At 36.9% G+C, this 22972-nt stretch overlaps 1 non-coding gene across 1 annotated transcript; it reads left to right on the top strand.

The window, feature by feature from the left end:
- The first annotated feature begins 10059 nt into the window (after positions 1 to 10059).
- Positions 10060 to 10166, top strand: LOC118483445. Its single transcript, XR_004870733.1, has one exon. It is a non-coding gene; the product is annotated as a small nucleolar RNA R71 (small nucleolar RNA).
- The last annotated feature ends 12806 nt before the right edge of the window (positions 10167 to 22972 follow it).

The raw sequence follows: 22972 nt of genomic DNA, 5'->3' as shown, positions 1-22972 counted from the left end.
AACACAGCATGGTATAATTAGTGCACGAAACAAAGTTAGCACAGTTATCAGACAAACTAGAAGTACTGACGGGAGTTCAGTACTCAGACAGACCTAGTATTAAGACATAGAATGAGCCCCGGAACCAAGCGTTACACTAGAATAGTGTGTAGGAAAGTAGGGTTTACAAAACTGCCTTCCTAGTGATGATTTAGGTGCCGGAAAGTGCCAGAAACACACTACAACTGCAGAATTCTACAGAAAATAACCAAATTCAGCAATTTTCAGCATTTTAACAACTAAATATAATGCAGAAATGTGGTTTAATGGTCCAGAATACTTTCCTAAGTGTCGGGAATCAAAACTGTCCTAAAAGGTAACATAAAGCACACTAAACTGCGCAATTTAGCACCTTAACGAACCGTTAACCAACCGAACAACCGGACACTACCCGAAACACCAAATTTTCACTAGAAGCACTGTTTCATCATTTCCGAGCTAGTTATGGTCACCGAACATCATAATACACCTTATAAACATATAACACTTATAATCCTAACTATTATCCTTGAAAACCAACCAAGATCTTTAACTTAAGATTTCAACCCAACTAGTGCAACCTCCCCCCCCCAACCGGTTATGGACAAGGGGGACCCACCCATGATTTTTTCTTCATTGTTTATTAGATATGCTATTTACTTTAGTGACATAAAAACCAAGGGATATTTGTTTCTTGGGAAATCTTTACTTAAACACACAAGACATTCATTCCATCATTTCACCTTACCATTTCACAACACAACTTTCCCTCCTCCCTCCTCTAGCTTACGGCCCAACCACACCACCACAGCACCACCATTTTTCAATCACTCCCAACCATTCTAAGGTGATCCAAAGGTGCTAGGAGCTAAGTTAAGAAGCTTGGAGGCATCGGAACTCGAAGGACCTTCACATAGAGCTTTTATCCACCTTGTTTATCATCTTCACCATCTTGAGTTCTTCCCTAGCCATAGTGCTGGTAGTAAGCTTCTTTGATCCTATTTTCACTTCTAATTTTAGTGGTTAAAAGGTTATGTAATGTGTCAACCTAATGAAACTCAAAGAATAAGAAGATAATCTTTAACATAAAGCTCACTAACATAAGAATCATTGTTGTTTTAGTGTATGTGTGAATCTTGATTGTGATTTCTTGTGAATATAATGTTAATCATCATAAGGAAACTTGCTAGAGTGTGATTAAACACATGATCTAGTAAGTGAGAGGATGATCTTGTGAAAAATCAAAGTGATCATCCTTTATGTAAACATGAACTTGAAAGATGAAGTTGTTTTTATGTAAGATGATGATGGATGAATGATATAAGGCTTATAAATGGATGATTTCAAAGATAGTTTTCTCAAGAAACCAAGTTTATTTACAAGATTTACATAAACATGATTTTTAGAGAAACTAATCACATTTTTAGTGATAAATCAAAGCTAGAGACACATTGTTAACAAGAAAAATTCAAGAAGAAATGTTTTTGAAAAATCATGTTATAAGTTGTGAAAGACTAAATTTCTCAAGAATAATGTTTATGAACAAATGACCACACTTTTAAAGGTAACTAAGTCTACTAATTAACATGGTAAGTTACTACAAGTTTTTAAAAATATTTCAAGTTCATGATGTAGTGTAATTTCATAATTTTGGCTCATGGTAAGTGTTGAATAATTTGTGTTGATTGGTGATGATTTTAAAAGAAAATGATATGTTTTGAAAGCATGGAAACCTCCATTTTTAAGAGGAAACCATGGCAAAATTTTTCTAGAATTTAAACACTTAGAAAAATATTTTTAAACAAGTGTTTACAAGTATATTTTAATCATGGTTTTTCATATAAAATTGCCATAATTTTTGTTACAAAAAATCACAAATATTGGAGGTTGGTTTTTAATAAATAAAAGTGACTAAATATGTATTTAGGAAAATATATATTTAGATGTTACGATTTGTGTTATTATTTGTATATTATGTGTATTAGTTATATTATTTTAGGACTTGAAATAGCATAACTTACCAATATACCAAGAATTACAATACAAAATATTACCAAAATTCCACGAAAACACATATATATATAATTTATACCCAAAAAGTTGACAAACCGAACAAGGAATATGGATTACATATATATATTCCGGAATTAAGTTCATATATATTTTGACAAATAAGTTAAGCGGTATTTTGGGAATCAAAGAAACGAAAATTATAATTTTTACGAGTGTTACAAAATATATCATACTAGTAAATCGCCTCGTGCGTTGTCGCAGCATTTTGAAAAAAATTATATCAAAACATAAATCAACCTAAAACGTACATAACAATAAGCATAAGAACATATTAGATTTGACCTGACTTATTTTCGGGAAAAACATATGACGAAACGTAAATCAACTTAAATTTATACCAACATATATATAAAAATAAACACGTAAAACTCGATTACAAAGTCTTTGGAAAGTGAAGGGGTTGTAAGTGTCAATCGTGAAAGTTGAGGAGTAAAAGTTAAAATAAAATACAAAAAGACAGAAAGATAGCAAAATAACAAAAAAAAATTACTATTCACGTAAGTTGATAATTGTATTGTTGATAATTTTTTTTTTGAACGAAGAACTTCATTAAAAAACCGGGCGCGCCCTCGAAACAAGGGCCGCCACAAAAACTACAGCATATACAATGGATTCAACGCCCAATCCTTCCACGCAATACAAGCAAAATTAGATCTACTTTTTAACCACAAAAAAGAACAAGCCTTAACCATAGCCACGACGTCAATCACCTTCGGCGAAGACCCCCGAAAGATTTTATCATTGTGAAGAAGAAAATACATTATTGCCAAGAAGAAAATACATTATTTTTTAATAGAGAAAGGATGTATATATTTTCTTGAATTATTAGAAGATATATTATTTTGAAGAAAATACATTTTCTTAAACAAATTTATAATATATTATTTTTGGATGAAAAATGGATTTATAAATATTTTCTAAGTTAATCTTGAAAATATATTATTTTTGAGGTTTATATGAAAATATAATTGTTTTTGCCAAGGAAGAATTATAAATAATTTTCTATAAAAGTTTTCTTAAAATATATATATTTCAAGAATACAAATTGGTGATTTTTATTGGTTAAAAATAATATTCCGGAAAATGTAAATACAAAAATTAAGTATAAGAATACTTAATAAATATAAAAAATACGTATTCTCATACGTACGACTACACACCGGAATACACCACAAATACTTGGCAAAATACACAAGGATAATTATACCCATAGTTGGGACATATTCACGAAAAGAATTGCAAAATGAACTAAGGCAAAATATATATTATTTTGACAATATTCCAAATACATAGGTGAATATAATTTAAGTTAAAATATTTATATTCTAACTAATAATTACATAATTTGGAATATTAGAATATACCTCAATGATGTAACTCAAAATATACCAAGAATTCCAAAACAAGTCTTAATGAACAACTAAGATAAAGAGTCGTTACACGACCTAAACGTCTAATAAAACATGGCACGTGTGTAGGTAGTTGTACGACTCGTAGGAGGACCTTTGAATATACAAGACAGCTGGACGCAAACTTGTGAGTTCATGTCCCCCTTTTCTCTTACTGTTTTTGGATTATAACTCTCGGGGGTGGAATACATGTTACGAATGTTAAAATGGTATGATTTGGCTATGAAATAAACTATTAGATCATGTGAGCATAGACTGAAATTGAAATGCCAATAACTCTCATAAGAATCATGGACAAAGGTCAGATCTAACGGGTACGGCCGAACCCCACTCATGGTCCTTATGTGACCACTTAGAGTGCTTTAGTGTCCCAGTCGAGGCGATTCGACAACGGTCAAGGGGGATTTGACACAATCAAGGTGATTTGATACAGTCAAGGGGATTTGACACAGTCAAGATGATTTGACACAGTCGAGGGAATTCGACATAGTCGAGGGGATTTGACACAGACAATAGTTTACTCAGAATGAGTACTCCCTATGTCTTCACATACATTAATGTCCTTGCAAAACATTAATTGATCTGTTCATAGGCGCTTTTCATACCCGTTTTCAAAGGAGTCTCTCAAATGTTTACAAGTTTATCAGTACTCATACAAAATGCATGAACTCGCTCAACTTTTGTTGATGTTTTCAAAATTACATGTATTTCAGGGAACAAGTTGGATCTTGGGTGCTAGTGTTGTTTTCAGGATGTAGATTTCAAGTTTAGATGTCATCCACTTTTGTTGGTTTGTAACTTAATCAGAGGTTGTGTTGTTGAAACATAAATGACTGGTAAGGCTTAATCAACTTTTGTTGAGGTTTTCAAACTTTATGAATGGATGAACATCATTTTGATCATATAGTTGTTTATTATAATCGAATGCAATGAGAACCGATCAAGTCACACACATACGCTTCCGCAAAAGTCAGGGTGTGACACCGTGTTTCTGAGGTTAGCACTGTTCACCTTCACGATTATTATTTAAGCTCGTTACATTTATTTATTTATTTATTTTTTACGAGTACGGGTTAGTCGAATTCATTTAAACGTATAAATTATATATATTCCGAACATGCATACGAGATTTATTCGGAATTTTTAACTCATCTATACGAACCCAAACTCACTTAACGGGCCACTTAACGTGAAACCCACCCCACTCTTCTCTTGTGGCAGCCCAACCAAAGATACCCCAAACCGAACCCACCCCTTGCCCCATACGATACAAGCCCAAACCAACACCTTCATTTTAAATGGGCTTAAGCCCAATCGGCTAGGATAACCCCAACGCCCCCAATGCCTTTAAACATTTATGTACGTATGCATGTGTGTTGAAGTTCTCAGCAAAAGAAAATAACCCTAGCACCTTGTTCCTTCCCCTCTAAGCTTACGACAACAGTGGAGCTCTCCCTCCCTCTCTCTCGCGAACTCCCTCTCCGGCCAAACTCTCTCTCTCTCTCTCTCTATCGCATCTTCCCCTTCTCTTGGATAGTCTCTTTGTTGCTTTGGCTTAAAGTTCTGATTTTACTTGGCTGTGTTTTTGTTACGTAATTGATCCTAATTGTTTATGTGAATACATGTATGTTAGGATGCTAGATTTCATGTGTGTATAATGTGTAGGTTGGTTATGGACTCGGTTAGTTGATAGGGATGGATCTTGAATGGGTTTGGGGTAAACCTTACTGCTTTAATGGTATAGATGGCATAGGGGGTGATTATTTGTTGTAAATAAACACAATGGGTCGTTGGGTGTGTTAGTTGTTCGGTTGGGGAGATCAGGTAACGAAAACAGGTTCTGTCCGACAGTTACAACCGACTTTAATCCGCAGTAACCAGGTCATAACTTAACGAAAACTGGATTTTCTTGAGTCTATAATATGCTATTTCGAAATACACTTCTAATGGCACTTGAATCATGACTTTTGGATGCCGTTTGCTATTTTAAATAAATTATTTCGTTTCAACAATTAAAGCTGCGTTTTTTCTGCAGATTATACCTGTTATGTTTTAAGTCATAACTTGTTGAATACTTAGATTTAGACCATGAAATTTATACTGTAGATGATCTTAAGTGTCCATGCATACCTCCAACTAGAATTTCATCAATTGGATAACCGAGTGATGTAAGAATTTAGCCAAGCATGGCCTTTGTTTGACAAAGATGCTTACGATCAATATTGGATCCCGAGACTACACACACTCTAAAAGATGGAAAATGGATGATGGTGGTGGATAATGGTGTTATAGTGGTGGTAGAGTGGTGGCAAGTGAGAGAGAAGTGGTTTGCCAAGGGATGGTTTGAAGTGGAACCAAGAACTTCTATTTATAGTTATCTTCAGAAGCTTCAGCAAGGCCCGTGCCCATCTCTCTCTCTCTCTCTTCCTCATTAACTGTTTGTCAGGTACAATATTTTATTCTTCTATATGTCTATTTATAACTCTAGTCATTCGTATTAGCTACTATGAATGGTTAATGATCTTATTAAATATTATTTTGATAAATTTTAAAATAATACTATTAAGACACTGCTACCTCTTCTGAATAAAATTTTGAAAGAGTTAGGGTAATATATTATTATTATTATTATTATTTTAATTAAAAGAATTTAGAAGGTTTTTAATATTAAAAATTTTAGTTGGGGAGATTTCATATTAGTTTGACCCGTCTTCTACTTTCGCTATAAGTTTTGATTTTATACATTGCTGTAATATCGCAGATTCTGAAAATCTTTGAGTTGACCATGCCCCGTGTTGGGTTAGCATGGCCCCGTGTTGGCTGCCAGTTTTGTCCTTTGCAGTTTTCTTTTCTTCTGCACAGCATCCATCTTCGGACACGGCTCGTGTCTGGTGGACACGGCCCCGTGTCAAGTCTTCTGTTCTTTCTCTTTTGTGGTTTGGATGTGAATCGGGGCTTGGCGAGTTGCGTCAATTCCTCCCTCCTTGTATTTATGTTGGTTTTTGCTGTCTTTTTGCTCCTTTTGTACATTTAAGCTCTTTTAACCCTGAAAATTAAAAAGGAACAGAAACCCAAGCTTTTTCTAACATTAGTACTAAAAAGAGGTTGATTTTACGCCGTATTTGATATAATTTATACGTTGTATTTTAAGCACATCAAATACCCCCACCCTTGAATCTTTGCTTGTACTTTAGCAAAACTCTATTATGTGGCTTACACACCCAAACAGAATAGGTACAAGAGAAGGTTTTTGTCTTCTCTTTAGAGCCTCAGGAATCCAAGTGTTAAATTTTTTTTGTTTTTGTTTTATTTACAATCTTATTCGTCATGATTTATTTAAAACACAAGTTAAGAAAAATTATTTACTTTGGGCAAAACATGCCTCTATAAAATTCCATTTAGTTATATACAAATTTACACACCTCACAAGTGGTTACTCAACACTCGACCGATGATGTATTAAGTGAAAACGCCCGTGCCCATGTTTGGAACTTACTCCTACCATAGGCTTAACAATTGATCAAACCTCCTCCTTTTGACGTTAAATCCTTTTAAATATCAAGAGGGCTTTGAAGGGTAGGTGGTGGTTCGGGTTTGGTATGTTTTATTGGAAAAGGGTGAAAAATGTAAAATATCGGTTTTTCTATTGCTTTGTGGCTTAGCAAAAAATACTTTGGCATATTCTTCTAATTTTTCTGATTTATTTTTGTTGCCAAAGTTGAAACTGAGCCGTAATCGTAATTTCATAACCGATAAGTTTACAAAAATGAAAGATGAAAAATGAAAAGGTTTGTTTTTGTGGGTTTGGAAACAGAAGGGTTTAAAGGTTCAAAGGGTTTGACTAGGAGGGTGTTTTTGGATAAAGCAAACAAAAATAAAGGTTTGTTTTTGAAAAAAAAATGGGTTGGTTCTAATGCTTCTATCATTTATTTACTTGGATTTTTGTCAGTAAGGACTTGGAACGCATCGCATTATCAAGTTCTAGATACGTGAGAACCAAACGGGCTATTCACACAAGAAATGAAAATTGAGCAATTAGTATAGATGTATATTTCTATGCTCGGTAATGGCTCTAAACTCACTTTTGTGGGAAAAGGGTTGTAGAGTAAAAATGTATATATAATGAAATTTTACAAAGATTTGTCATGCCCATTTTCGTAATTTTTCTAAATTAGTTCTTTTTATCACGACGCTATCAGTTGTAAATTCGTAAAAATATATTTTTTAGAACTTGTTTTACCCAACTAAACCAAGATAAGTAAAAAAATGAAAAGAAAATTTTGAAAAAGTTTGGGGTGATTAGCGGTTCCAAGGCGAGTTTTGTGTAAGGCTTGATTTAGGACAAATGATTCAAGGTTTTTATCATCCCCCCACCCCTACACTTAAATTACACATTGCCCTCAATGTGTCCCAAATAGGATTTATTTTGGTAAAATATGTAAAAAGTGCGAAAATAACACAAATTTTTTGTTACTGGCACATGCAGCACGGGGGCGTGTTCTGGGGACACGGCCCCGTGTCCAAAGTGCCAGTAACAAATGAAATAAGAAGACTTATAGTAGGGTGGCCATGGGGGCGTGCTGGATGAGCACGGCTCGTGCCACCTTCTGGACAAAAATTTTTTGACAACAGGAAGTTGGTCACGGGGCGTGCTGGGTGAGCACGGCCCCATGCTGCAGCCACTGTTCTGCAGTTTATGAGTCGGGAGGCCTCTGATTTACGTGCATGGGTTCCATTTTTCATCATCCATTTTCCTCCGTTGAGCGTGCCTTACTCCTACAAGGCTAAATACTTAAAAGAAAACATTAAACTACATATTAAACTAGGAATAAACTAAAATTAAACTAATTAAACTACTAATCTAATGGATAGTCCATGGAATGCCTCTATGGTGCGCCACGTTTATAAGGTTCCTTGGCTAGACCCAAGGCTGGTCAAATGTTACCCATGTGAGATGACTCAAACCCCGAGTTGTATCGTTGCGAAGCATCGTCTAGGCTTGAGTTAATCGCACTGAGGTATTTGACCGGATCATCCTCTCCTCGCTGCCCTACTTCAAACTTGATTTCTTTTTCACCAACCCTCAATGTTAGCTTCCCATCACTCATGTCCACCATAGCTCGTGCGGTGGCATGGAAGGGTCGTCCTAGTATGAGCGGGATTTCGGTGTCTTCTTCCATGTCTAAGATAAAAAAAGTCGGCCGGAAAAACAAATTCTTCCACCTTTACCAATAAGTTCTATATGACACCTTGATTCTACTTTACCGATCTGTCTGCAAGTTGGATGCTCATCTTTGTAGGATGTGGCTTACCCAATCCTAGTCGGTTGAACATAGAGGCCGACATTAAATTAATGCTAGCCCCCAAGTAGGTAGTGCATTGCTTATTGGCGATCCGCCAATAGAGCAAGGAATGGTGAAGCTTCCGAGATCAATCTTCTTTTGGGGGAGCTTGTTGAGGAGTGCCGCCGAGCATTCTTCACTAAGGGTGACTTGTTGAGTGGTTTCAATCTTTCTTTTGTGAGTGAGGAAGTCTCTCATGAACTTGGAATACTTTGGCATTTGAGTGAGGACTTCCATAAAAGGAAGATTGATGTGAAGTTGTTTAAGCAAGCTCACAAACTTAGTGAATTGCTCGTCGGTCTTTTGCCGAAGTAAACGACCGGGGTAAGGGACCGGAGGTGGTTTGGTTGTGTCGGTATTTTGGGGTTGAGTGTTTCCTTGGTTAGTGTCAGTGGATGTTTTAGTGAGGACTGGGTCGGGTTGTTGTGGTGTTGATTCACTCTGGGGTCCTACCTTCCGGCTTCTTAAGTTGATTACATTTACTTGGCTTTTGGGTTTGTTTCGGTGTTACTCGGTAAGGCTCCTTGTGGTCTCTCGGCGAAATGTTGGGCTATTTGACTAAATTGTTTTTCCATATTTTGGATACTAGCCCTTTGGTTTATAATTTCTGCTTCAGTTTGTGAGAACCTTTCTGAGTATCTTTTATCCTATCCGAGAAGAGGCGAGTGATGATATCCTCAAGCCTTTCTCTTCCTCCTTGTTGTTGTGGTTGAAAACTTTGTTGCCCATTTTGTGGTTACTGTTGAAAGTTAGATCGTTGATTTTGATTTTGTTGGTTATTACCCCCCCCCTCGATTCCCTCCAACTAAAGTTGGGATAATTACGCCACTCAGGAGTGAAGGTGTTACTTTGAACTCCCAGTGATCGTGGTCGGTTATTTAGGTAATTTACCACCTCCGTTTGATTTTCTAGATCTTTCATACAACTCCAATTTCCATGGGGGCCGCCGTATCCTTCGCAAGCCATAACCGAAGCCATTTTGTTCAATTCAAGTTTCTTTTTTGTTAGTTAAGGCATCGATTTGGGCGCCTAGGGCTATAGATTTTGAGCCCCTAGGAGTGTGCCATCGAAAACTGTTTTGATCAAGTTCTTCAATTTGATTATAAATCTCCTCGGGTGGCCGATTCTCAAGGAGTCCCCCAGAGCCGGAATAAAGGATTTGCCTTGTGTGTGGCAAGAGTCCGTTGTAGAAGGTGGACACTTGTTGCCAACGTTCAAGACTGTGGTGAGGGAACTTCCTTAAAAGCTCCTTGAACCTTTCCCATGTCTCGTACAAGGATTCCCCGTCTTCTTGAGAGTAGGTATTAATCTCAGTCATGAGTTTTGCGGTTTTAGTTGGAGGGAAATATTTGTAGAGAAATTTTTGGGCAAGTTCATCCCAAGTGTGCACGGACCCACTTGGGAGGGTGTTTAACCAAGCTTTCTCTTGGTCTTTGAGGGAAAAAGGGAACATACGGAGCCGAACAGCATCGCTAGAGGCTCCGTTGATCCGGAAGGTGTCACATATTTCCAAAAAGTTGGTAATATGTAAATGGGGATTTTCATCGGCTAGGCCATGGAAAGTGGCAGAATTTTGGAGAATTTGGATAAGGTGTGGTCGAAGCTCAAAGTGATTAGCATCCACATTAGGAGGGTTAATAGCGGCTCCAAGATTACCGACCGTAGGCCGTAGGTAATCCATATGAGTGCATTGATTCGCCATAGGGGGGTTTTGGTTTGAGGCTTTTTGTTGGTTTTTAGCTTTAAGTCTTTTTCTCAAAAAACGTTCGGGTTCGTCAAATGGTACTTTTATGTCTTTTTCGTAGGTGGAGGTCATGCACCAATCTGTATTCTTACGAATTGTACAGAATTGTGTGATTTTCTGCGAACAAAAACAAAAAAGAAAGCCTGATCAGAAGGTTAACACGACCCCGTGCTGTGGCTGGCACGACCCGTGTTGTCTAGGAAAACTTTCTATTTTCAAGTTCCCAGATACTGGAAGTTCGACACGGCTCCGTGCTCTTGTAACACGGCCCCGTGTCTAGGTTCCAGTAACAAGAAAACAGTTTCTCCCAGATACTGCAGAATTAACACAGCCCGTGTTGATCGCACACGGCCCCGTGTTAAATCTTCAGAAAGCAGAATTTTTAAGGAAAAAGAGGAAAAAATAAAAAGAAAAGACAGAAAATGATTAGGCCGTTAATTTTAAGCTTTCTTAAAATTCTTGTGTCCCCTGCAGCGGCGCCAAAAACTTGACGTGTGTCGGTGTGAGTATATTTTTAGTTATATTTTTTAGCTCTTTTTACTCGCCGAATTTAAGTTTTAAATTTATAAAACACGATATTCTACTATCACACCCCGACCGCGTTAAAACAACAAAACCCCGGCGAAAACGTCGGGGAGTGGAGCGAGAGAATTATTGTTTCAAAAACCATGGTAATTAAAGTTTTGTATTATTAAGATTAAAGTTTACATTGTCTTTGAGTTCAAACTAAAATAACATAAATAACTGTCTTTTAAGTCACTAAGGCCCAAGTCCGCTTAAGTGAAGCACAAACATCATCATGCATTAGCACCTGAAACACATGTAAAAATAGGTACGTCAGCATAAAAATGCCTGTGAGATACATAGGTTTTGTTTATGCAGGATTCATGACTTGTAGTTAAAAGAAGTGTTTAACAAAAATGTAGTCATGAACCTTGTAAAATGTTTTCCTTTAATAAATCATATGAAAATTGATGTGAAAATCAAATGATAATAAAAGGACAATGCATGGTTAAATGAATAACCAAGTATAAATGAATTTTGTATAAAATGTGTAATTTGTAAAACAATGTCATGTACTTGTATAAAATGTTTCATATCTATGTCAAGTGGTTTAGATAACGCAACAATGTGTAATACAATAAAAGCACTTATATATAGGATGTACCAGCGGCGTATCCACCATGCTTTTATCATATAACACATAGCCCCGTTACATAAGTCACTTATCACTAACCAATCAAAATGTCTTGTTTAATGTCAAAATGTTTATGTGTAAACCATGTTCAATGTCATGTGAGAAATGTATCATGTATAACTAAATGTAATGCATAGCAAGTAGAAAGTATCTACTCAGATTATGTGATAATGTCAATGTAATAACAAATGTCATGTATGGTGAATAACTAGTAATTACTCAACCCCATAGGAAAATGTACAAAACAAAGTTTTTGAATAAACCTAAGTTTAAATCAAATGTTATGTTTTGTAGAAAATAATGCTTTATGATTACAAACATTTATGCAGTAATGTTAATCGCATACATTCAATCCTTGCGACTGTGGCGAAAAACCCTTAAATGAATTACAGGTTTATCTAAATTATGTATATCGGATTCTGTCATTCCCAACTTCCAAACAAACCTAGGAAGCCAGAAACGAGATTTGTCAAGTCCTATGGTACCATTACATACTACCGAGCGGCGTGATCAATGTTAATGAATGTATTATTGTCCCGACTAAACATACCAAATGTCATAACCAATGTAGCATGTGAAAACCATGTACTAGGTATGCTAAGTAAACATATTTAGTAGAAATGTTCTTGTAAAACAATGTGCTAGCATGCTCAGTAAACATACATAGCAGAAATGTCATGTAAAACAATGTGTCTGTATGCTAAGTAAACATATGCAACAGATGTGTAATAAATCAATGTGCTAGCATGCTTAACATATAGCAAAACATAATTGAAAGCATGTACTAACTATGTACTAGGTGAAACTAGCATGTTTATGTCATAAAAGCAATAAAAACACATAAGTAACAAGTATGTACATGTGTGTCACCCCAAAGTATTTGAAAGCGGTAATAAAGGGGAACTATGCACTCACTTGGGATTGCTTATTAGTCTTGAGAATAAGACCAATTTAAGCTCCAAGGATCACGGAATCAACAAGGCACCTAATACGGGTAACTATGTTAATATTCGGATCCTAAATCGGGAGATAGGATAGAATGATGTTCTATAAATCAAATGAGTATTTGAACTCATATGGCATGATTTAATAGAGCTAACATTCTGATTTGAAAGTCTACCTAAGTGCTTTTGACCCGTTTCGACCCATTATGGTAGTATAAGCCACTATAATGCGTCGTTTGCGTAAAACTAAGGTCGGATGGTTAACTATGTGCTATGTCAAGTCTTACATGCCCAATTATCCCAAAACATGTTACTAAATCAGATTATATGTCAAAAATATGTTCACAGAGGCAAAATACGGATTTATGCTTCAAAAGGGCATTTTGGTCATTTCCTATGGGCATATAAGCTAATTAACAAATAACTAACCAATCCTACGTGATCATAAGGTATAACCTCAGAGGTTATTCCCTATGCAACTATGATCACTAATCAAGCTTGGTCGGATCCTAATGATCGACCAAACGGGTTGGGTTCGAAAGTCTAAGCAGTTGTTTAGACCGCTTAACTTACGACCCTAAACAAGCAGACTAAACTAATAGTGACGAGTTAAGCATGTCAAAACATGTTTAACTAACTTAGAAACTGATTTGTTATCAAAACAAAATGTTTTGATACCTAAAAGTAGTTCCGTGGCAAAATGCGTGCTAAAACACATTTTGACCGAAACTTTGACTCGTCACTACGCCTAGTTAACGTGGTAATCAGTAGGTATAATCGCTAAGGATTATAACCATCGTGATTACAATCACGTTGCAAAGTTCAAACGAACTTTGCGTTGACCATTGACTGGTCAAAGCTGAAAGTCAAACACTGTTTGACTTTTACGCTAAGAAAGCGATAAAAGAACGAAGTAAGCTTACAAAGGGTCCTTGCTAGGGAGAACTTGATCTTAAAATCTCAGGTATGAAGTATTACAACTTCAACTTAGAGAAATCAGATCAAGGGTGCTTGAAACAATGAAATAGCTATGCTATTTATAGTTGTTGTGAACTCACAAGATCATGCCATTTGTTTGTGTAACTTCCAAGCGAAAATCTCAACCATACAAGTGTTATGAGCAGATTAGAAGCCTTGGAGAGGTGTTAACTTGGTTAACACACCAAGAAAATGGCAAGAACAGTCCCTAATCTTTCAATAGATTGCAAAAATTGATTTTCCCGGAACTGGGCACTTTTACGCGCCCTACGTAAGCTGAGGGACAGGCTTACGCAGCCCGCCTAGTCCTTGTAGATCAGCAAAACTTTCAAAGTTGACAGCTTAGGTCCTTGCACATACATAAGTCCATTTTTGGCACTTTTAACACCTGTTAAGCCATTTTCAAGGCCCTAAAAGGTGGTCAAAGTATAGAGGACTCAAAATATGCTCGGAAAACTTTCGGATGTCGGCTCGTTTGGTCGTACGGTCGCGTTATTCGTCTAATTATGACGAAACTCGAACGGATGCGAAAACGATCCAAATTACGTGACGAATGGTATTTTTACATGCCGGTCACTAAAATGAAGATATGTTAGTGTGTACAAAAATTTTGGGTGTCCAGATGTGGCTAGAACATAAGATATGCGCGTAAATGCAAACTTACGCCGTTTTTGACACTTTTAGTCCCTGTAAGATCAAATAAGCATATTTTTCTCACACCGAACCACTCAAAGCTTATTTCTAAGCTATGTTTAGGTTATATATGGTATGTTTAGCTTATGATCATATTCCGGACTGTACGTTGCCTTACGAAACGACAGACTTTTGCAAGTTGACATAAATAGTCCCTGTAAGCGAATAAACTTGTTTTTGCCATACCAAACCCTTCAAAACTTATTTCTAAGTTATGTAAAGGTTATTTAAGGTATGTTAAGCTTATGTTGCTGTTCCGGAGTGTTTTTCGTGTTAAACTAATTACGTTTACGTATCAGTTTGCGTATAACTTCCCAGAAAGCGATATAGAGTTCAAAATCAACCAAAAATCAAAACGTGCATAATGTCAAACATAAATAACAAACATTGGGATCAAAACACACTGTTTTATTGATATTGAATTGTCCAGAGTTTGTAAAATGATTACACAAGCACAGATGTCACAGTCTCCCCTACTTTAGGAAATTTCGTCCCGAAATTTATTTAGAGGAAACTAGTGAGAATAGATGAGGATACTTCGCTTTCATTTGATCTTCATGTTCCCAAGTAAATTCTGGGCCATGTTTAGATTCCCAGCGAACTTTGACAATAGGTATGCGCTTGTGTTTAAGCCTCTTGAGTTCACGATCCATGATTTCCACAGGTTTCTCAACGAAGTGCATCGTGTCATCAACACGAATTTCATCAAGTGGTATGTGGAGGTTCTCATTAGCTAAACACTTTTTGAGATTGGACATGTTGAAAGTTAGATGAACATTTCCAAGTTCAGGAGGTAGCTCTAATTTGTAGGCTACTTTTCCGATTCTTTCAACGATCTTGAATGGTCCAACATAGCGTGGTGTATGTTTTCCTTTCTTTCCAAATCTAATCACACCTTTCCAAGGAGATACCTTGAGTAGGACGTGATCACCGACTTGAAATTCTAAGGGCTTGCGTCGTCGACCCGCATAACTCTTTGACGGCTTCTAGCTATCTGAAGGTTATCACGAATCTTCTTGACCTTATCTGTAGTCTCTAGAATGAGTTCAGGTCCAGTAAGCCGAGCTTCACCTATCTCATTCCAGCAGACTGGTGAACGGCATTTTCGACCGTATAAAGCTTCGAAAGGAGCCATGTTGATGCTAGAGTGATAACTGTTGTTGTAGGAGAATTCGATCAACGGTAGATGTGAATCCCAACTACCACCAAAATCAATCACACAATCTCTAAGCATATCCTCTAGTGTCTGGATTGTTCTCTCAGATTGACCATCCGTTTGCGGATGATACGCTGTGCTCAAATTAAGTTGGGTTCCCATGGCAGATTGCATGGTTCTCGAAAAGCGAGACGAGAATCGAGCATCTCTATCAAATATAATGTTCAAAGGAACACCATGTCGAGATACAATCTCATCAACGTATATCTTGGAAAGCTTGTCAGCAGATAGATCCTCACGGATTAGCAAGAAGTGTGCTGACTTTGTAAGACGATCAACAACAACTGAAATGATCATGACCTCTTTTAGTGCGCGACAGCTTGGTAATGAGATCCATAGAAATGTTTTCCCATTTCCAAACCGGTATTTCTGGTTGCTCCAATAATCCAGAGGGATGTTGATGTTCTTCCTTCACCTTGAGACAAGTAAGGCATTTGGAAACATATAAGGCAATGTCTTTCTTCATACCCGGCCACCAATACCAGGTTCGAAGATCCTTATACATTTTATCTGCACCAGGATGAATAGAATAACGAGACTTATGAGATTCATCCATTAGCAAGGTGCGAAGATTGTCTATACTTGGGACCCACAAACGACCCATGAAATAGAATATCCTAAAGTCTTTCAGTTCAAGCTCAGGTTTAATATGACACGGTAATTCTTTACCCATCAAACCTTGTGTAACACAAGTATGTTGAGCCTGAGAAATGCGGGTTTGAATCTCAGATCGAACTTGAACACAGTGAAGCTTGACACGTTCCTTACGACTCAATGCGTCAGCCACGACATTCGCCTTACCTGGATGGTAGCGAATTTCGCAATCGTAGTCGTTTAGAAGTTCAACCCAACGTCGTTGCCTCATGTTTAGTTCTTTCTGATTGAAAATATGCTGGAGACTCTTATGGTCAGTAAACACTACACATTTTGTACCGTAAAGGTAATGTCTCCAGATTTTGAGAGCAAAGACTACTGCACCTAACTCAAGCTCATGAGTGGTGTAATTCTTCTCGTGCACCTTCAGCTGTCTTGATGCATAAGCTATGACTTTGTTTCTTTGCATAAGAACGCAACCAAGGCCTAAGTTGGATGCATCACAGTACACAACAAAATCCTCATTGCCCTCAGGTAAGGTCAAAATAGGTGCATCACAGAGTTTCTGTTTCAAGGTCTGAAAAGCTTCCTCCTGTTTGGGTCCCCACTCAAAAGGTTTGTTCTTCTTAGTTAAAGCAGTGAGAGGAACCACAATTTTGGAGAAGTTTTCAATGAAACGACAGTAATAACCCGCGAGACCAAGAAATGAACGAACTTCGGTAGGAGTAGTAGGAGTATCCCAATCCTTAAGTGCACTGATTTTGGTGGGATCTACATGTATACCTTGTTCGTTGACGATGTGCCCCAAAAAATGAACTTCCTTAAGCCAAAATTCGCACTTGGAGAATTTAGCGAAAAGCTGTTCTTTCTTTAGGAGCTCCATTGTAAGACGAAGATGTTGCTTATGATCAGCTCGAGTCTTAGAGTAGATCAGAATGTCATCAATGAATACAATGATGAACTTGTCCAAATAGGGCTTACAAACCCTATTCATCAAGTCCACGAAAACAGCAGGAGCATTAGTTAAACCAAAGGGCATAACTGTAAATTCATAACGACCATAATGTGTACGAAAAGCTGTCTTGGGAATATCTTCTTCGAGAACTCGAAGTTGATGATACCCAGAACGAAGATCAATCTTTGAAAAGCAAGTAGCACCCTGTAGCTGATCAAAGAGATCATCAATGCGAGGTAGGGGATATCGATGCTTGATGGTAAGCTTGTTAAGCTCAGGATAATCGATACACATCCTGAAAGATCCATCTTTCTTTTTCACAAATAGGACAGGAGCGCCCCAAGGGGAAAAGCTCGGGCGAATGAATCCTTTGTCAGAAAGCTCCTGAAGCTGCTTAGACAACTCTTGCATCTCTGACGGTGCAAGACGGTAAGGTGATTTAGCAATAGGATTTGCACCAGGTACTAGATCGATGCGGAACTCAACTTGGCGTACAAGGGGTAAACCAGGTAATTCTTCAGGAAATACCTCAGGATAATCCCGAACAATAGGGATATCTTGGATAGTCTTACCCTTGCCTTTCTCCTCTACGACATGTGCCAAGAAAGCAACATATTTCTTTCGTAGGTATTAGCGGGCTTGGGTACAAGACATGAGTTTAAGGCTACTAGCAGGTTTCTCCCCACGAACTTCTAAGATCTCACCAGTCGAAAGCGGTATACGGACCAACTTCTCAAAACATACCACCTCAGCATGGTACTTGGATAACCAATCCATCCCTACTATTACATCGAAGCTCCCGAGTTGCATCGGTGTGAGGTCGATAGGAAAAAGATGGTTATTAAGATTCAACTGGCAATTTCGAAGAACGGAGTTAAGGACAACAGGTTCACCACTAGCTACTTCTACTGTCAAGGGCATTCCTAGTTTTGTTCTAGTCATCGAAAGCAAAGGCTCAAATGCTAAGGACACAAAACTCTTATTGGCACCCGAATCAAATAGAACAGAAGCAGGATGGTTGTCAACAAGGAACGTACCGTTCACCACTTCGTTATCCACACACGCCTCATTTGCATTAAGATTGAAAGCTCTACCACTAGCCGGTTGTCACACCCCGACCGCGTTAAAACAACGAAACCGCGGCGGAAACGTCGAGGAGTGTTGTAACAGAATTATTGTTTCACAACCATGGATACAAAAGTTTCGTTTTATTGATTCATTAAGAAATATACATTGTCTTAAAACCAAACAAACAAGTTACATATCGTCTATCATTGTTTTTATTTCCTAGCAATCAACATCAAGCAACATTACCTGAAACATATGTAAAAATAAAGTCAGCAAAGAAATGTTGGCGAGCACATAGGTTTTATGAGAGTATCGGATTCATGGCCCGTTTATATGTTACAGTAGTACCTCATTAGACTACAAGAGTCAAAATTACAAACCTCGTTTTGAAAAGTGTATTGCAACATAATTAACCAACTCAAATCAAATTGGTTATAGTTTATAAAATCTCGTAGCCATGATTCTTAACCCAAAAACATTTGATTTAGTAAACCAAATCGTAAAACATCTTGTAAAAACTCGTTAATAAAACTCGTATGGTTTATATCATTTCGAAAACCTCATTGCGTGACATCGTTTCAAAATCGTTTCCCAAGTGAACTAAATAATGACACGAAATGTAATATGATAAAATGTAGGATTGTTGTTTGACCTGAACGAGTCGTTCAGAAGAGCTTTATATCCGAAGTTCAGAAGAGCTTTATATCCGAATCAAAGGCGGAATCAGTGAAACGGACGTGGAAACAGCTTGATACTCTTTAATTTGTCACTATGAATAATTTAGCAAAGATTACAACCTGGACAAATTTTGGCAGCACCTCGTTACAAGTTCTGGATCCGTGCCAAATGAAAATACAAGTGCCCTATTTATACTAGTGCTGATTTCGCTTGAACTGATCAAGTTCTCTTTCAAGCGGAATCACATAAGTCTGATTTCGCTTGAAACTGCACTTGATCATTTTAAGCGGAATCACTAGTATATCCACTAAAATCAGTTTCAATCACCTCGAGCACTGGTTATCCTATCCTATCCTATAACATGATTCAAGACGAAGTCAATAGACATAGTGCACTAACAGACTCCCCCTTGGATATTGACGAAGTCTTCAGTGTCTAGCTTCTATCATGACACCTCTTCAGTCTTGATCAGTCTTCAAGCTCTTTCCCAAATTGTCTATCATTGTAAGCATGCATCAATTTTTCTCTTCTTCCATCAGCTTCAGGCTTCCCCTTTCGTCAAGCTGCCGTGCTTTGGGATCGACACCTAGCTTTCCATCTACAAGCTCCCCCTTGCTTCAAGCTTGTCTTCAGACTCCCCTCAGAATCTGCTGTCGGGATCGTAATCTGGACTATCTGTAATCACTCAAACATCTATAAATACAATGTTTTTTTAAAACAAACCTTCTAAACCACTACCCCTATCAACAAACTTATTGATTTGGCAATTTCAGCGAACAAGATCAGAAACTATCTCTTTAACAGTATAAGCATCCAAATTCCCCACAGTTAATCATCCAAGTCCAAATTAATGACCTTGGAGATATCACAAACTGTTTTTGAATTTTTTTTGATAAAAGATATCAAGTTTCAAATTAATGAACCTGTTTTATTTTCAGAAACACAATCAACATACATAGATTTTGAAACTCAGCATTTCAGACATCGGTTGTCGAAAATAAAGCAGAATCAAAAATCTTTTTATATTTTTCTGAAAATATAAAGCAGTAAAGAAATATATACAAACATATTTATAGACAATATTTTTGTTTGAGTATGCGTTAGAGGATCATATCAATTTTTGACAAGTCACAAGTACCGTTGAGCTTAGTTACACATTAAGAATTAAACAATTCACTTAGACTGTCGATATACTAATCCACTTAAATTTTCACAGAAATTTCAACTGATTCAGGATACGAACTAGGTGTTTTAAGAACTTAAACTCATTCATGTGTCCCACCTCTTGAATATACTCCCATATCCAGATCCCAATATTCAGTCTTACAGGTGAGTATACCTAGATGATATTTGTAAGGGGTAGATGCGAAACCATGAGAGCTCAGGTCAGAACTTCCGTTCAGCAGAGAGATGACGGTTCGACTTTTGGTGTGTCCCCTTTAGAGGATCTTTTCTACAACAGCACATGATTAGCATTTTGCAATGTTTCATCATTTTTTGTACTGAGGGCGACGCTGTATTTCAAGCAATGCGAAAAGTATTATTCGGGGACTAGGTCAGAACTTCCATTCAGCAGAAGTCCCGGAATAATACCCCAGATATCACTGAGTATAAAGACCTAGTATTTCAGAAAGAGGGGTCCTTCAAACGAGATTTCAGGGGTTACCTATATATCCAAGTAGTGTTCCCCACGAAATAAGCAAAATTCAAACTTGCTTAAGTTTATATCCCGGAAAAGTTTACTAAATGTGTAAAAACATATCGGCATATCATCAGTGAGACTGTTTAACACTATTTAATCACTACAATTCTTTAGCATAATGTAACTGTCTACTGATGTACTATCATTTCCTCTTTTTACACAAAAAGTCAATTTTTTTTTTGAATTTTATCATGTTTTTGGCTTTTTCAAATTTTCTAATGTTTTTGTATTTTCTGACAATTTTTCTCCCCCTAAAATGCAAAATCATTAAAGAAATTTTAACAACCAATACTGATAGCTTTGTCTCGCCATCCATTTTATGCTAACTGTGAACTGATTTGCAGAAAATCTAACATAAAGTACCCCCATGATTTACAACCCATTGATTTTCGACAGTTTGAAAACCGTTTTTCAATCTTGTGAAAGTAATCATGTTTGTTCCGCCGTGAGGGTTTCGGCCTATTCAATCAACACATATTTTTTTTAATTTTTTATTTTTGACAAAAATTAAAAACAAACATATTTTTGATTTTTCAAGTTTTTAACAAACTAAAAACATATTTTTGGTTTTTCATTTTTCAATTTTTTAGGGTTTTTGAAAATATTGTTTATTTATGTACAGAAAAACAAATAAACTCCCTGTTTCAACCAACACAGGGTCCAGCAGCCTCTTCCTCCTTTCCATGTGCCAGGCTGCTCCAACTTTCATTCTCACAATCTTTGGTTTTCTTGAGCACCTGCACATGCAACAATTTGATCATTTGAACAATGCAACCCAAGCCTGTTTAGACTCAGGTAGTTGAACATGAATCTTTCCAGGTAAAACTGGATAATTTCTTTCATTTTTCTCAAAAACATTATCAATTTTATCTTCAACTTTTTCATCTTTTACAACAGTCATTGGTTTCTTAACACTCCATGTTTGACCTTTAGGAGTACCTCTTTTATAAAAATGTGTCTCTTTTTGAATCTTTTGATTTTGAACAACAACTTTTGGTTTCCAAAACTCTTGAGATTTTGTCATATCAACTGATGTTTTCCAACTTTGCGTTGTTCTGAATCTGGGTGTGTGAAAATTCCAGGTCTATCCTTAATCGAACATGTTAGGGTTAGATTTCCAATTTTGATTCGAAGCAAACTTGTTTATGTTATACCTCCAAGTTTGTTTTGAATCAAATCTGGTTGACCTTTGTTTCACATCCTCAGATTTCTATTTTTGAACACCATCAGACTTCTCTTTCATCTCAACATCAACAGGTTTGAGATTTGGACACTTGCGAGCAAGATGACCAATTTGATCACATTTGAAACATGTCCTTTTCGAAACATCTTTGACCTGTTGTTGTTGCTTTTTCTGAGCAACGAACTCTTCATTAGACTGTCGTCCAATTTTGAGTTCTTTCTCTTTTGCTAAAGTGTTTCCATGAACAAAACTCATTTTTGCCTGATAATTTGGCGTTTCATTTTTGTTTTGATTCTGTTTCTTTTTATAACCCAACCCAGCCTTCATGTTTTTCTTCTTGAAACCAGGTTTGTTATAAAAAGTTTTGTGACCTTTTCCAGCAAATTTTGAAATTTCAGATTTCTCACTCTCAACCATTTTGAAAACTTTATCAACCTTTTCTGAAATCACATTCTGAATCAGGAATACACCATCTAAGAATAATTTGTCCGATCCAATCATGGTATAAACCAGTCCTTTTGAATCTGTTGGGATTGAACCCTATCAGAGTAACAGATAATGTAAAGCCAAAACTGGATCAGCTCAGTGGATTCAGAATAAGCAGATGCTGATATACATATCTCTCCCCTTGAAAGTGATTACAACAACTGATGACCTCCTATCTGCTGATCTTACTAACTGCTGACCAATAACTGCTGCTCAACTAAAGATCTGATGAAGACTCAAGTCCTGCTGATTCAATCTACTGCCTTGAGTCAAACACTGCCGATCCGGACAAGTGCTGCTGGGTTCACAGCAGTAGAAGGTTGCAGCAGTTGTTCTATAGTTTGTTATGTAATAGAATGTAATAGCAGTAGTTAACACAAGCAGTGTCTGTATAGATCAGAGGTTAGAGTTTGTTAGGAGGTTAGATGTCACTTTCATGGTGACGTCAGCTAAAGATGCTCAGTAGTTTGCAAGTGCTTATAAATAGTACAGTACTTTGTACTGTTCTATTAGCTCTTCACATCATTCGTCTTCTTTGCACGAACAAACTACTGAGCTCTGGCTGAGGGGGAGTTTGCATTCATACATCATCATTGTAACCGTGTTTGAAATAAATTCAATCATTCGGTTCTTTGTGTAAAGATGTTTGATCAAAGTATTACTCTCATTTGATTGTATCCAAAGTTTGTTA

Source organism: Helianthus annuus, chromosome 10 (assembly GCF_002127325.2).
Source record: "Helianthus annuus cultivar XRQ/B chromosome 10, HanXRQr2.0-SUNRISE, whole genome shotgun sequence".
Lineage (NCBI taxonomy): Eukaryota > Viridiplantae > Streptophyta > Magnoliopsida > Asterales > Asteraceae > Helianthus > Helianthus annuus.
The sequence above is the reverse complement of the archived record's forward strand: the minus strand, read 5'-3'. Positions and strand labels throughout refer to the sequence as shown.